The sequence below is a fragment of the Scyliorhinus torazame genome, chromosome 9 (genome assembly GCF_047496885.1).
Source record: "Scyliorhinus torazame isolate Kashiwa2021f chromosome 9, sScyTor2.1, whole genome shotgun sequence".
Classification (NCBI taxonomy): Eukaryota; Metazoa; Chordata; class Chondrichthyes; order Carcharhiniformes; family Scyliorhinidae; genus Scyliorhinus; species Scyliorhinus torazame.
Window position 1 is genome coordinate 77907066 of NC_092715.1, and position 15159 is coordinate 77922224.

At 51.3% G+C, this 15159-nt stretch overlaps 1 protein-coding gene across 3 annotated transcripts in view; it reads right to left on the minus strand.

The window, feature by feature from the left end:
* Window positions 1-15159, minus strand: part of LOC140429339 (xanthine dehydrogenase-like) — a 452003-nt gene that overhangs the window by 195542 nt on the left and 241302 nt on the right. The gene's annotated exons all lie outside the window — the stretch shown is intronic.

Consider the following 15159-nt stretch of genomic DNA (forward strand, 5'->3'; position numbering starts at 1 on the left):
TTTCTGCACATTCAACAAATTGTGCAATCATTTAGGGAATTGGATTGCTAGAATTATTGACCCCTTATTGTGCCAGAGCTGAACGAACATAAACAATTAAATCACAAGATCAACGGGAAATCATGCATCTTCGAAAATAGGTATTTCACACTTATTGGGCACAGTAATTGCAACAGCGAGTTCCTCAGATGAGGTTACCACGAGCTACTGTTTGGTTACCAAGAGTTACCGTGTCGAAAAAATACAAAACGAGGCAGAAAATAAAACCAAGGGATGTCAGCACAAAAGGAGTCTTGTTTTTAAAAATAAAAATGAGCGAGTGCTCACTCTTTGGCAAGGAAACAGCCAGTAGATGGCACTGTGGAAACATTTCACATACAAAGGAGGAAAATGCTCCTCATACTTTAAATATGTGATTTTATTCAGAGGTTCACAATAGTGACTTGATTATTCCAGATTAAAAAGTGTCAGTCAGCAAAAGTCTAAAAATCAACCAGCAGTATTTATGCACTAAATATAGGATTACATATTGTTATTGCTGGGGAATCTGTCACATTTATAATACAGACTGCTTCAGGTACAAATTAATGTGCATACTATTTATTACATTATGTATTTATACACCACCCAAGTATGCTACTGATTATCCATCAACACAACTTTGATCAATGACAGAAAATTGGACCAATAAATAGGAACTCCCATGCACACCACCGATGACGCTCCACAATCAGATCTCAGGAGGATAGTCATGGTGACAAAATTGCAGCAATTGCAAACTTCCCTTTATCCATGTATGAAGTTCTACCCTGGTGTGAGGACAGTGGCCTAGGTGTGAAGTTGAGAACGGATATTCCCTACAACCAGGTTAATAGGCAGTCCCGGGGCAACTACTCCTTTGTAAAGCCTGTGTTGACACTGCTTCAGCAGGACACAAAAAGAATTCAAGGATAAGCAGAACTAATAACAAATTTTTTTGCTTCAACCTTTCAAAATAAAAGGCACAGACATTTCAGGCATGTTTAAACTTTCACTTTTCCAGAGGAATGTACAGCAATGTAATTTTATTTTGCCGCTCTGGTTGATTTCAAATGGCAAAATTTGTCCCAAACTGATTTTTAATGTGTGTACCATCGCAAATTGGGGCAGCACAGTGAAAGGGAAACGGAAACCAATTTTGCGGACTTCAGTAATTACACCAATCTTCAACAGTGCCTCTTGCGAGCGCTAGAAATTTTTCAGTTTTTGATTCATTTCTTTTTTTTTTAAATATAAATATAGAGTACCCAATTCATTTTTTCCAATTAAGGGGTAATTTAGTGTGGCCAATCCACCTACCCTGCACATCTATGGGTTGTGGGGGCGAAACCCACGTACAGGGCGAATGTGAAAACTCCACACGGACAGTGACCCAGAGCCGGGGTCGAACCTGGGACCTCGGCGCAGTGAGGCAGCAGTGCTAGCCACTGCTCCACCATGTTGCCCTTTTGATTCATTTCTATCGTGAAGGAACTAGGTGGAAGATGACCGAAGAGAGGGAATGTAAGTGGATTGGCTGGAAAAGTGGTCATTGTGGTCTCCTGGATTTGTGCACCTCAGAGGTCAGAAAGTGATAAAATCCCTTTTGGCCGAGCTTGCCTGCCCCAACCAAAGCATTTGAAAGAATAATCTAATTAGTCCCACTCCCCCCACTTCATAGAACATAGAACAATACAGCGCAGTACAGGCCCTTCGGCCCACGATGTTGCACCGAAACAAAAGCCATCTAACCTACACTATGCCATTATCATCCACATGTTTATCCAATAAACTTTTAAATGCCCTCAATGTTGGCGAGTTCACTACTGTAGCAGGTAGGGCATTCCACGGCCTCACTACTCTTCGCGTAAAGAACCTACCTCTGACTTCTGTCCTATATCTATTACCCCTCAGTTTAAAGTTATGTCCCCTCGTGCCAGCCATTTCTATCCGCGGGAGAAGGCTCTCACTGTCCACCCTATCCAACTCCCTGATCATTTTGTATGCCTCTATTAAGTCTCCTCTTAACCTTCTTCTCTCCAACGAAAACAACCTCAAGTCCATCAGCCTTTCCTCATAAGATTTTCCCTCCATACCAGGCAACATCCTGGTAAATCTCCTCCGCACCCGCTCCAAAGCCTCCACGTCCTTCCTATAATGCGGTGACCAGAACTGTACGCAATACTCCAAATGCGGCCGTACCAGAGTTCTGTACAGCTGCAACATGACCTCCCGACTCCGGAACTCAATCCCTCTACCAATAAAGGCCAACACTCCATAGGCCTTCTTCACAACCCTATCAACCTGGGTGGCAACTTTCAGGGATCTATGTACATGGACACTTAGATCCCTCTGCTCATCCACACTTTCAAGAACTTTACCATTAGCCAAATATTCCACATTCCTGTTATTCCTTCCAAAGTGAATCACCTCACACTTCTCTACATTAAACTCCATTTGCCACCTCTCAGCCCAGCTCTGCAGCTTATCTATATCCCTCTGTAACCTGTTACATCCTTCCACACTATCGACAACACCACCGACTTTAGTATCGTCTGCAAATTTACTCACCCACCCTTCTGCGCCTTCCTCTAGGTCATTGATAAAAATGACAAACAGCAACGGCCCCAGAACAGATCCTTGTGGTACTCCACTTGTGACTGTACTCCATTCTGAACATTTCCCATCAACCACCACCCTCTGTCTCCTTTCAGCTAGCCAATTTCTGATCCACATCTCTAAATCACCCTCAATCCCCAGCCTCCGTATTTTCTGCAATAGCCTACCATGGGGAACCTTATCAAACGCTTTGCTGAAATCCATATACACCACATCAACTACTCTACCCTCATCTACCTGTTCAGTCACCTTCTCAAAGAACTCAATAAGGTTTGTGAGGCATGACCTACCCTTCACAAAGCCATGCTGACTATCCCTGATCATATTATTCCTATCTAGATGATTATAAATCTTGTCTCTTATAATCCCCTCCAAGACTTTACCCACTACAGACGTGAGGCTCACCGGTCTATAGTTGCCGGGGTTGTCTCTGCTCCCCTTTTTGAACAAAGGGACCACATTTGCTGTCCTCCAGTCCTCTGGCACTATTCCTGTAGCCAATGATGACATAAAAATCAAAGCCAAAGGTGCAGCAATCTCTTCCCTGGCCTCCCAGAGAATCCTAGGATAAATCCCATCAGGTCCCGGGGACTTATCTATTTTCAGCCTGTCCAGAATTGCCAACACCTCTTCCCTATGTACCTCAATGCCATCTATTCTATTAGCCTGGGGCTCAGCATTCTCCTCCACAACATTATCTTTTTCCTGAGTGAATACTGACGAAAAATATTCATTTAGTATCTCGCCTATCTCTTCAGACTCCACACACAATTTCCCATCCCTGTCCTTGACTGGTCCTACTCTTTCCCTAGTCACTCGCTTATTCCTGACATACCTATAGAAAGCTTTTGGGTTTTCCTTGATCCTTCCTGCCAAATACTTCTCATGTCCCCTCCTTGCTCGTCTTAGCTCTCCCTTTAGATCCTTCCTCGCTACCTTGTAACTATCCATCGCCCCAACTGAAACTTCACACCTCATCTTCACATAGGCCTCCTTCTTCCTCTTAACAAGAGATTCCACTTCCTTGGTAAACCACGGTTCCCTCGCTCGACGCCTTCCTCCCTGCCTGACCGGTACATACTTATCAAGAACACGTAGTAGCTGATCCTTGAACAAGCCCCACTTATCCAGTGTGCCCAACACTTGCAGCCTACTTCTCCACCTTATCCCCCCCAAGTCACGTCTAATGGCATCATAATTGCCCTTCCCCCAGCTATAACTCTTGCCCTGCGGTGTATACTTATCCCTTTCCATCATTACCCAATACCAAATCCAACGTGGCCTCGCCTCTTGTTGGCCTGTCAACATATTGTTTCAGGAAACCCTCCTGTACACACTGTACAAAAAACGACCCATCTATTGTACTCGAACTATATCTTTTCCAGTCAATATTTGGAAAGTTAAAGTCTCCCATAATAACTACCCTGTTACTTTCACTCATATCCAGAATCATCTTCGCCATCCTTTCCTCTACATCCCTAGAACTATTAGGAGGCCTATAAAAAACTCCCAACAGGGTGACCTCTCCTTTCCTGTTTCTAACTTCAGCCCATACTACCTCGGAAGAAGAGTCCCCATCTAGCATCCTCTCCGCCACCGTAATACTGCTCTTGACTAGCAGCGCCACACCTCCCCCTCTTTTGCCTCCTTCTCTGAGCTTACTAAAACACCTAAACCCCGGAACCTGCAACATCCATTCCTGTCCCTGCTCTATCCATGTCTCCGAAATGGCCACAACATCGAAGTCCCAGGTACCAACCCATGCTGCCAGTTCCCCTACCTTGTTTCGTATACTCCTGGCATTGAAGTAGACACACTTCAAACCACCTACCTGAACACTGGCTCCCTCCTGCGACGTCAAATCTGTGCTCCTGACCTCTATACTCTCATTCTCCCTTACCCTAAAACTACAATCCAGGTTCCCATGTCCCTGCTGCATTAGTTTAAACCCCCCCAAAGAGCACTAACAAATCTCCCCCCCAGGATATTTGTGCCCCTCGGGTTCAGATGTAGACCATCCTGTCTGTAGAGGTCCCACCTTCCCCAGAAAGAGCCACAGTTATCCAGAAATCTGAATCCCTCCCACCTGCACCATCCCTGTAGCCACGTGTTTAAATGCTCTCTCTCCCTATTCCTCATCTCACTATCACGTGGCACGGGCAACAACCCAGAGATAACAACACTGTTTGTTCTAGTACTTATTCAAGTACTTATCAAGTACTCAAGTTCATGTACTTATTCAATTCCTTTTGAAAGTTACTATTCAAAATGTTACTTCAAATCAAAACTTGTGAAAACATTCTCTTCTTCTCACCTCCAGTTCTTTTACCAATTATCTCAAATCTATGAACTCTTTGTTGCTGACCCTTGAGGAATTTTTTTTATTTAAAAAAATATATTTATTCAAATTTTTCAACAAATGTTCAACAAACCCCCCCCCCCCTCCCCCCCAAACAAGAAGAAACAAAAACACAACAATCAGAAATTATACATTGGATTTCCCCCATATAACATTTAAAAGCACAAATAGGGAAAGCCCCCCCATCTTTACCCGAACGCCACCCCAAAAGAACCCCCCCCCCACCGGGCTGCTGACCTCCTCCTAACGCTCCGCGAGATAGTCTAGGAACGGTTGTCACTGCCTGAGGAACCCTTGCACAGACCCTCGCAAGGCAAACTTTATCCTCTCCAGCTTGATGAACCCTGCCATGTCATTGATCCAAGCTTCCACACTAGGGGGCTTCGCATCTTTCCATAGTAGCAAAATCCTCCGCCGGACTACCAGGGACACAAAGGCCAGAATACCGGCCCCTTTCGCCTCCTGCACTCCCGGCTCGTCCGATACCCCAGATAATGCCAATCCCCAGCTCGGTTTGTCCCGGGCGTTCACCACCTTGGACATTGTCCATGCAAAACCCCTCTAGAACCCATTCAGCGCCGGGCACAACCAGAACATATGGACGTGATTTGCCGGGCTCCCCGAGCACCTCCCACATCTGTCCTCCACCCCAAAGAACCTACTCAACCTCGCCCCTGTCATATGCGCTCTGTGAGTAACTTTGAACTGTATTAGGCCGAGCCTGACGCAAGAGGAGGAAGAATTAACCCTACTCAGGGCATCAGCCCACAGACCCTCATCTATCTCCACCCCAAGCTCCTCCTCCCACTTGCCCTTTAACTCCTCCACCGAGGCTTCCTCCTCTTCCTTCAGCTCCTGGTAAATCGCCAAAACCTTGTCTACTCCAACCCATACACCCAAAATCACCCTGTCCTGAATCCCACGTGCTGGAAGCAGCGGGAATTCCCTCACCTGCCGCCTCACAAACGCCCTCACTTGCATGTACCTGAAAGCGTTGCCTGGGGGTAGCCCAAACTTCTCCTCCAGCGCCCCTAGGCTCGCAAATGTCCCATCGATGAACAGGTCCCCCATTCTTCTAATCCCTGCCCGATGCCAGCTCCGAAACCCCCCATCCATCCTTCCCGGGACGAACCGATGATTCTTCCGAATCGGGGACCAAACCGAGGCTCCCACCTAGCCCGTGTTGCCTCCACTGCCCCCAGATCTTCAACGTCACCGCCACCACCGGACTCGTGGTGTACCTTGTCGGTGAGAGCAGCAGCGGGGCCGTTACCAGCACCCTCAGGCTCGTGCCCACACAGGATGCCATCTCTAGCCTCTTCCACGCCGCCCCCTCTACCTCCATTACCCACTTACGGATCATCGCCGCATTGGCTGCCTAATGATAGCCACACAAATTCGGCAGCGCCAGCTCCCACACCCCGCTACGCTCCAGAAACACACTCTTCACCCTCGGGGTCTTATTCGCCTACAAAAATCCCATGATGCTCCTGCTTACCCGTTTGAAAAAGGCCTTGGGGATCAAAATGGGAAGGCACTGGAACACAAAGAGAAACCTCAGAAGGACCGTCATTTTGACCGACTGCACCCTATCCTAGTGAGAGTGGCAGCATATCCCATCTTTTAAAATCCTCCTCCATCTGCTCCACCAACCGCGTCAAATTGAGCTTGTGCAGGGCCCCCAACTCCTAGCTACTTGGATCCCTAGGTACTGAAAGCTTCTTTCCGCCCTCTTCAACGGTAGCTCGTCTATCCCCCTTCCCAGGTCCCCTGAATGCACCACAAAGAGCTCGCTCTTCCCTACGTTGAGTTTATACCCCGAAAAATCCCCAAACTCCCCAAGGGTCTGCATGACCTCCGCCATCCCCTCCACTGAATCCGCAACATACAACAAGTCATCAGCATACAATGACACCCGGTGTTCCTCTCCCTCCCCCCGGACCAATCCCCTCCATTTCCTGGACTCCCTCAGTGCCATGGCCAGCGGCTCAATTGCTAGTGCAAACAACAAAGTGCATCCCCTGGTACAGCCAAAAGTACTCTGACATCCGCCAGTTCGTAGCCACACTCGCCACCAGGGCTCTATATAGCAGCCTAACCCAACTGATGAACCCCTCCCCGAACCCAAACCTCCGCAACACTTCCCAAAGATACTCCCACTCCACCCTATCAAAGGCCTTCTCCGCGTCCATAGCTGCCACTATCTCTGCTTCCCCCTCCGCCGAGGGCATCATAATCACATTGAGGAGCCGCCGCACATTTGTATTTAGCTACCTACCCTTCACAAATCCCGTCTGGTCCTCATGAGCCACCCCCAGGGCACAGTCCTCAATTCTCGTAGCCAGCACCTTCGCCAGCAACTTAGCGTCAACATTGAGGAGCGAGATCGGTCTCTTCGACCCGCATTACAATGGATCCTTGTCCCGCTTCAAGATCAAAGAAATCAGCGCCCTGGACATTGTTGGGGGCAAGGTCCCTCCCTCCCTCGCCTTATTAAAAGTCCTCACTAGCAAAGGGCCCAGCAGGTCCACGTATTTCCTGTAAAATTCAACCGGGAACCCATCCGGCCCCGGGGCCTTCCCCGCCTGCATGCTCCCCAATGTTTTAACCAGCTCCTCCAGCCCAATCGGCGCCACCAAACCAGCCACCTCCTCCTCCTCCACCCTCGGGAACCTCAGCTGATCCAGGAATCGTCGCATCCCCTCCTCCCCGCTGGGGACTCAGACCTGTACAGATCCCTATAGAAGTCCCTAAATACCTTGTTTATTCTCACCGCACTCCGCACCGTATTCCCCCTCTATCCTTGACTCCACCAATCTCCCTCGCTGCCTCCGTCTTACAAAGCTGATGTGCCAGAATCCGACTCACTTCTCCCCATACTCATACACCGCCCCCTGCACTTTCCTCCACTGTGCCTCTGCTTTCCCTGTGGTCAACAGGTCGAATTCCGTCTGGAGGTTCAGTCGCTCCCTATGTAGCCCCTCCTCGGGGGCCTCTGCATACCTCCTGTCCACTCTTAAAATCTCCCCCACCAACCTCTCCATCCCCTCTCTCTTCTCCCTGTGGGCCCGAATGGAGATTATCTCCTCTGACCACCGCCTTCAACGCCTCCCAGACTACCCCCACCTGCACCTCCCCATTGTCGTTGGCCTTCAAGTATCTTTCAATACACCCCCGAACCCACCCGCACACCCCCTCATTCGCCAACATCGAGGCGCCACAGCAGGCGCTGGTCCCTGTCCTCCCCCAACTCCAGATCCACCCAATGCGGGGCGTGGTCCGAGATGGCTATGGCCAAATATTCCATTCCCTCCACTTTCGGGATTTGCGCTCTACTCAAAATGAAAAAGTCTATCTGGAAGTAGGCTCTATGGACGTGGGAAAAGAAGGAAAATTCCCTGGCCAGCGGCCTGGCAAACCTCCATGGATCTGTCGTGTTGGGTGTTGCGATGTACAAACGAACCAACACGGTTGTAGATGGTACAACTCTGTTTTATTATTCTGTACAATAACAACTGTTAACTTCTGGCTGTGGTTCGTACTTCACCAGTTAACCTGTGGACCCAGCCCTGGCACTATCTTAGAGAGGCACTCAGCACATGGTGTATGTCTGAGTGGCGCGCTGTGAGCTCTGTGCTCTGAGCTATCTCCTGGTGGAATGAGCGGGAACTGTGGTGTTCCTGTTTTATAGTGCGTGTGCCCTCACTGGTGATTGGCTGTGATGTTGAATGGGTGTTGATTGGTCCGTCTACCTGCCCATCAGTGTGCGTGTGTGCGTGATTGCACCATGATATGTTAACATGGATATCATGACATCCCCCTTTTCACAAGAATATGTGCCTACATGGTAATGAATATTGGTGTGTACTGAGTGCGTCTGAGTATGTGTGTGAAATATTTAAATATGTACATGAGGCTAAACAATATACATAGGAAGGTGTCAGGTGCAACAGAGCAACGAGGTTGTACCACAAACAAAACAAGTGCAATCATCAAATATCAAAAGAGAACTCCTGGAACGACAAAAAAAGAAACACGTTAACATTGTTGCACAACAATTCAGTGAGTCCAATGTGCAAACAGGCTCATAAGTCCAGTCTATTAGGTGGGCGACGAATCGGGGTGACCGCCTCAAGGGTGGGTCAGGATCCACCGGCTGAGGAATGGGCCTGTCCACGGGCGATAGAGGAATAGGCAGAGTGGCAGGAAGCTCCACAAAGTCGACATCAGGGACAACAGGAGGATGTGGCACCGGTGCATGATCATGTAGCGAGCGTGGAAGCAGCCGAAGGGCCCACCGATTACGCCGGCGAATGGAGCCACCAGGCATGTGAACTGGAACGAGCGGGGAGCCACGCGGCGGAGAACCTCGGCAGTCGCCGAACAGCCACTCTCAGGTAGGTGTATGCGGACATTGTCTCCAGGGCAGGGCAGGAAGGTCAGTTGCCTGAGTGTCATGTGCCACCTTCTGCTGAGCACGCTGCTGTCGCATCCTTTGCAGTACTGGAGCATGGTCGGGTTTAGGAACATGAATGGACGGCACAGTGGTCCTGAGGGTGCGACCCATCAACAGCTGGGCTAGTGAGAGGTCTGTGGACAGTGGGGCCGAGCGATAGGCCAGCAGGGCTAAACAGAAGTCAGATCCGGCATCAGCAGCCTTGCAGAGGAGCCGCTTCACAATGTGGACGCCCTTTTCCGCCTTGCCATTCGACTGGGGATGCAAAGGGCTGGACGTCACGTGTGTGAAGCCATATGAAGCAGCAAAAGACGACCATTCTTGGCTCGCAAAACAGGACCCATTGTCCGACATGATGGTAAGCGGAATGCCATGGCGAGCGAAGGTTTCTTTACATGCTCTGATTACAGCTGATGATGTCAAGTCGTGCAGGTGTATGACCTCCGGATAATTGGAAAAATAGTCAATTATGATGACGTAGTCCCTGCCGATCGCATGAAAAAGGTCCAAACCCACCTTTGCCCAGGGGGACGTTACCAACTCATGGGGCTGAAGTGTCTCAGGGGGTTGCGCTGGCTGAAACCGTTGGCAGGTGGGGCAGTTGAGCACCATGTTGGCGGTGTCGTCGCTGATGCCCGGCCAGTACACAGCCTCTCGGACCCTCCGCCTGCACTTTTCAATCCCGAGATAGCCTTCGTGCAATTATTCGAGGACAAGCCGGTGCATGCTGTGTGGGATGACAATCCGGTCCAACTTTAGGAGGACACCATCAATGACGGCCAAGTCGTCCCGGACATTGTAGACACTGCCCCTTGAGCCACCCTTCCGTCATGTGGCGCATCACACGTTGTAGAAGGGGGTCAGCCGCAGTCTCACGGCGAATGTGGGCCAGACTTGCATCAGTAGCTGGCAGATTGGCCAATGTGAAGGCTACATGTACGTCAACCTGACTGACAGACCCCCCCGATTCGGGCGGTGTGCTCACTGCTCTGGACAGGGCATCCGTGATGATGAGGTCCTTTCCCGGGGTGTAGACCAGTTGGAAGTCGTACCTCCGGAGCTTGAGCAGAATGCGCTGGAGGCGAGGGGTCATCTCATTGAGGTCCTTTTGTATGATGCCGACCAGGGGGCGATGGTCGGTCTCCACGGTGAACTGTGGAAGACCATACACATAGTCGTGGAATTTATCTATGCCGGTTAACAAACCCAGGCACTCCTTCTCAATCTGCGCATAGCGCTTTTCTGTGGGGGTCATGGCCCGCGAGGCATAGGCGACCGGGGCCCATGATGCAGTGTCGTCCCGTTGCAGGAGTACCGCCCCAATGCCGGACTGGCTGGCATCAGTCGAGATCTTTGTGTCTCGAGTAGTGTTGAAGAACGCCAATACCGGGGCGGTGGTGAGCTTGATCTTGAGCTCCTCCCATTCCTTCTGGTATGCGGGCAGCCACTGGAACTCCGTAGTCTTCTTCACCAGGTGGCGAAGAGCCGTTGTGTGCGAGGCAAGGTTGGGAACAAACTTCCCCAGGAAGTTGACCATCCCGAGAAAGCGTAGCACTGCCTGCTTGTCTGCCGGCTGCGGCATGGCTGCAATAGCTGCCACTTTGTCGGCATCCGGACGCACCCCTGGCCGGAATATGTGGTCCCCCAGAAACTTTAGCTCAGTTTGGCCAAAAGAACACTTGGCTCGGTTGAGGCGCAGGTCGTGCTCTCGTGTCCGTGCAAAGACGCGCTGGAGACGACTGATGTGCTCCTGTGGTGTGGTGGACCAGATGATGACGTCGTCCACGTAGACGCGCACCCCTTCGGTGCCCTCCATCATCTATTCCATGATTCGATGAAACACCTTGGATGCCGAGATGATGCCAAACGGCATCCTATTGTAGCAGTATCTGCCAAAGGGAGTGTTGAAAGTGCACAGCTTCCTGCTGGACTGATCCAGCTGAATCTGCCCAAAACCCTTTGAGGCATCAAGCTTGGTAAAAATTTTAGCCCGGGCCATTTCGCTCGTGATTTCTTCCCGTTTGGGTATGGGGTAGTGTTCCCTCATGATGCTATTGTTCAGGTCTTTCGGGTCGATGCAGATCTGGAACTTGCCAGAGGGCTGTTTAACGCACACCATGGAGCTGACCCATGGCGTAGGCTCCGTGGCCCATGAAAGCACTCCTTGATCCTGGAGATCCTGCAGCTGCTGCTTGAGACGGTCCTTGAGTGGTGCTGGGACTCTACGAGGTGCGTGAATGACCGGGGTGGCGTCCGGTTTGAGCCGTATTCTGTAACTGTAGGGCAGTGTGCCCATGCCCTCGAAAACCTCCTGGTTGTGAGCGAGGAGCGAGTGAAGCTGTGCCCTAAGGTCTGCATCCGGGAAATCGGACGTGTCTTCTGGAGACGGAGTGTGTACCCGCTGAACGAGGTGGAGGATCTTGCACGCCTATGCGCCTAGCAGAGAGTCCTTCAAGGATCCAACTATCTCAAAAGACAGTGTGGCTGTGTATGAATTGTATACAACCTCGAGCTGGCAAAACCCCATGGCTGGGATAACATTACCGTTGTAATCGACCAACTAACAGTGGGATGGCCGAATTTGTGGTTTGACATTCAAGGTGTTGAAGGCTGACCATGCAATGAGATTGGCGGAGGCACCAGTGTCTAAGCGGAATGTGATTGGTGATCGTTTGTCCATTAGGGTGGCACACCATGCATCGCCCGGATTAACGTTGTGCACTCTGCATCGGCTGGTGGGTCCTACTTGGGGACATCCGATTTCTGTCTATTACCGCAACACGGAAGGATTCCCGGTCGTCGGTATCACTGGTCTGTACGTCGTCAGGGTATGACTCGATGTATGGAGGCTGAATGGTCCGCACGTCCCTGCGATGCTGGCGGAATTGCGGAGCGTTGGCAGGTTGAGCTGCTCGACAGCAGGCCCATCTTGCCACAGCGGAGGCATTGTCGAGTTTTGGCTGGACATTGCCGCTTTAAGTGTGCGGATCCACAGTTGCCGCACGTCATGACATCATGGCTTCATTGCGCCACCGCGCATGCGCGGTTCGGTCCTGCGTAGAGCGTGCCTGCGTGTCACGTCCCTCTGCGTCAACGTCTCCTCTTTTGCCGCGTACAAGCGCGGGAGGCCTCAGAAAGCGCGCGAAATGGCCGCCCTCGTCCGGGCCGCGGGCCGGGAGGAACTCGATCGACTGGACCCGCTCGGCCTCGTAGGACCCCTGCCGTGCCGATTCGGCCACCTGGAATTGGGAGTACTGGCTGGTCGCGTTTTCATGGAGGACGCAGGTTTCGATGGCGGTGGCTAGGGTGAGGCTCTTTATTTTGAGGAGCTGCTGGGGTAGGGTGTCCGAGGTGACCCCAAAAACTATCTGGTCCCGAATCATGGAATCGGAGGTGGCCTCATAGCCGCAGGACTGCGCGAGGATACGGAGGTGTGTCAAAAAAGATTGAAAAGGCTCATCCTTACCCTGCAGGCGCTGCTGGAAGAGGTACCTCTCGAAGCTCTCATTCACTTTGACGCTGAAGTGTTGCTCAAATTTTAGAAGGACCGTCTTGTACTTCGTCTTGTCCTCGCCTTCCGCGAATGCCAGGGAGTTGTAGATGTGGATGGCGTGTTGTCCCGCCGTGGAGAGGAGGAGGGCGATCTTCCTGGTGTCCAATGCATTCTCCCTGTCTGTGGCTTCTAGGAAGAGCTGGAAGCGCTGTTTAAACAGCTTCCAGTTGACGCCGAGGTTTCCAGCGATTTGGAGCGGCTGCGGTGGGCTGATGGTGTCCATGGCGCAGGATGGCGGATCTCTGAAGAGGTGCAGGTAGGTCTCACAGTCGCTGGCGAGTTTCCAAACCTGGTATAATGTCGTGTTGGGTGTTCAAATACACAAACGACCCAACACGGTTGTAGATGGTAGACTCCTGCTGACCCCGGCCTCTTTCGCCATCCCATCGACCCCCAGTGTGAGAATCCCCCCACCCCTTGGCAGTCAGTGTGCGCTCCTCTCCAGCACCACCCTTCCCCCCCCCCCCCGGCCCCGCCCCATCCTTCCCTAACGCGAGAAAAAAGCCCACACTTTCCTGCGCCCGCCCCCTCTGACGCAGCTCCTTTTTGCAGCCTTACCCCAACTCCCCATTCCTGGGCCTCCACCCCCCTCTTCCTCCGTGGGGCCCTGCCCCTCCAACACCGACGCCCACACTCTCCCACAGCCCCACATCAAATCCATTCACCCATCCCCACCCAGCACCAAAACAAAAAGAACATTCCCCTAACGCAGTAAACACAGTAAACATCCCCCTACAACAAACCCTCAGTTTGAGTCCAATTTTTCTGACTGGATAAAGTTCCATGCCTCATCAGGCGTTTCAAAATAACGGTGCCGATCTTGGAACGTGACCCACAATCGCGCTGGCTGCAGCATCCCGAACTTCACCCCCTTCCGATGGAGCACCGCCTTCGCCCGGTTAAAACCAGCCCTCTTCTTAGCCACCTCCGCACTCCAGTCCTGGTAAATTCGGATCTCCGTGTTCTCCCACCTGCTGCTCCGCTCTTTTTTGGCCCATCTCAGGGCATACTCTCTGTCCATAAAACGGTGGAACCTCACCACTACAGCCCTTCGCGGCTCGTTGGCTTTGGGTCTCCTTGCCAGGACCCAATGAGCCCCATCTAGCTCCAGGGGCCTCGGGAAAGCTCCCGCGCCCATAAGCGAATTGAGCATCGTGCTCATATATGCCCCAGCATCGGGCCCCTCCACTCCTTCAGGGAGATCCTGAATCCAAAGAGTCTTCCTCCTCAACCTATTCTCCAGGTCCTCAAATTTCTCCGCCCACCTCTTGTGCAGCGCCTCGTGCGCCTCCACCTTCACCGCCAGGCCCAAGATCTCGTCCTCGTCCTCCGAGGCATTTTGCCGCACCTCCTGGATCGCCCCCCTTGGGCCTTCTGGGTCTCCACAAGTTTCTCAATCGCCGCCTTCATTGGCGCCAGCATTTCTGTCTTCAGCTCCTCAAAGCAGCGTTTAAGAAACTCCTGCTGCTCCTGCGACCACTGTACCCACGCTGCTTGGTCTCCACCCGCCGCCATCTTGCTTTTCCTCCCTCGCACATTCCGCTGCACCAGGATCACTTTTTTAACCGCTCCACTTCTGGTCCAATCCATATAATGTCAGGGGGATCTTGCTGTCACCTTCCCACACTGGAAGCCGTCGAACAATTGTTGTTGGGGCCCCTCTGAAGAGCCCAAAAGTCCGTTCGCGGCGGGAGCTGCCGAACGTGCGACCTACCTAGGCATAGCCACAACCGGAAGTCACCATCCTTGAGCAAATTAAGCTTCAGCACTCTGTTAAAACTTTTCATTGGAAAGTGTTAATGTTTGTTTATCTTAAATAATATTTTATGAATGCAGACAGGCATGTATGATACTTCGCTTCCTGAAGTCAATGACCAGCTCCTTAGTTTTGCTGATGTTGAGGGAGAGATTGTTATTGTTACACCACACCACGAGGTTCTCTATCTCCTTCCTGAACTCTGACTCATCGTTGTTTGTTATCCGACACACTACGATCGTTTTATCAGCAAATCAAATTCATTTTTTCCAATTAAGGGGCAATTTAGCGTGGTCAATCCACCTAGCCTGCACATCTTTGGGTTGTGTGGGCAAAACCCACGCAAACACGGGGAGAATTTGCAAACTCCACACGGACAGTGACCCAGAGCCGGAATC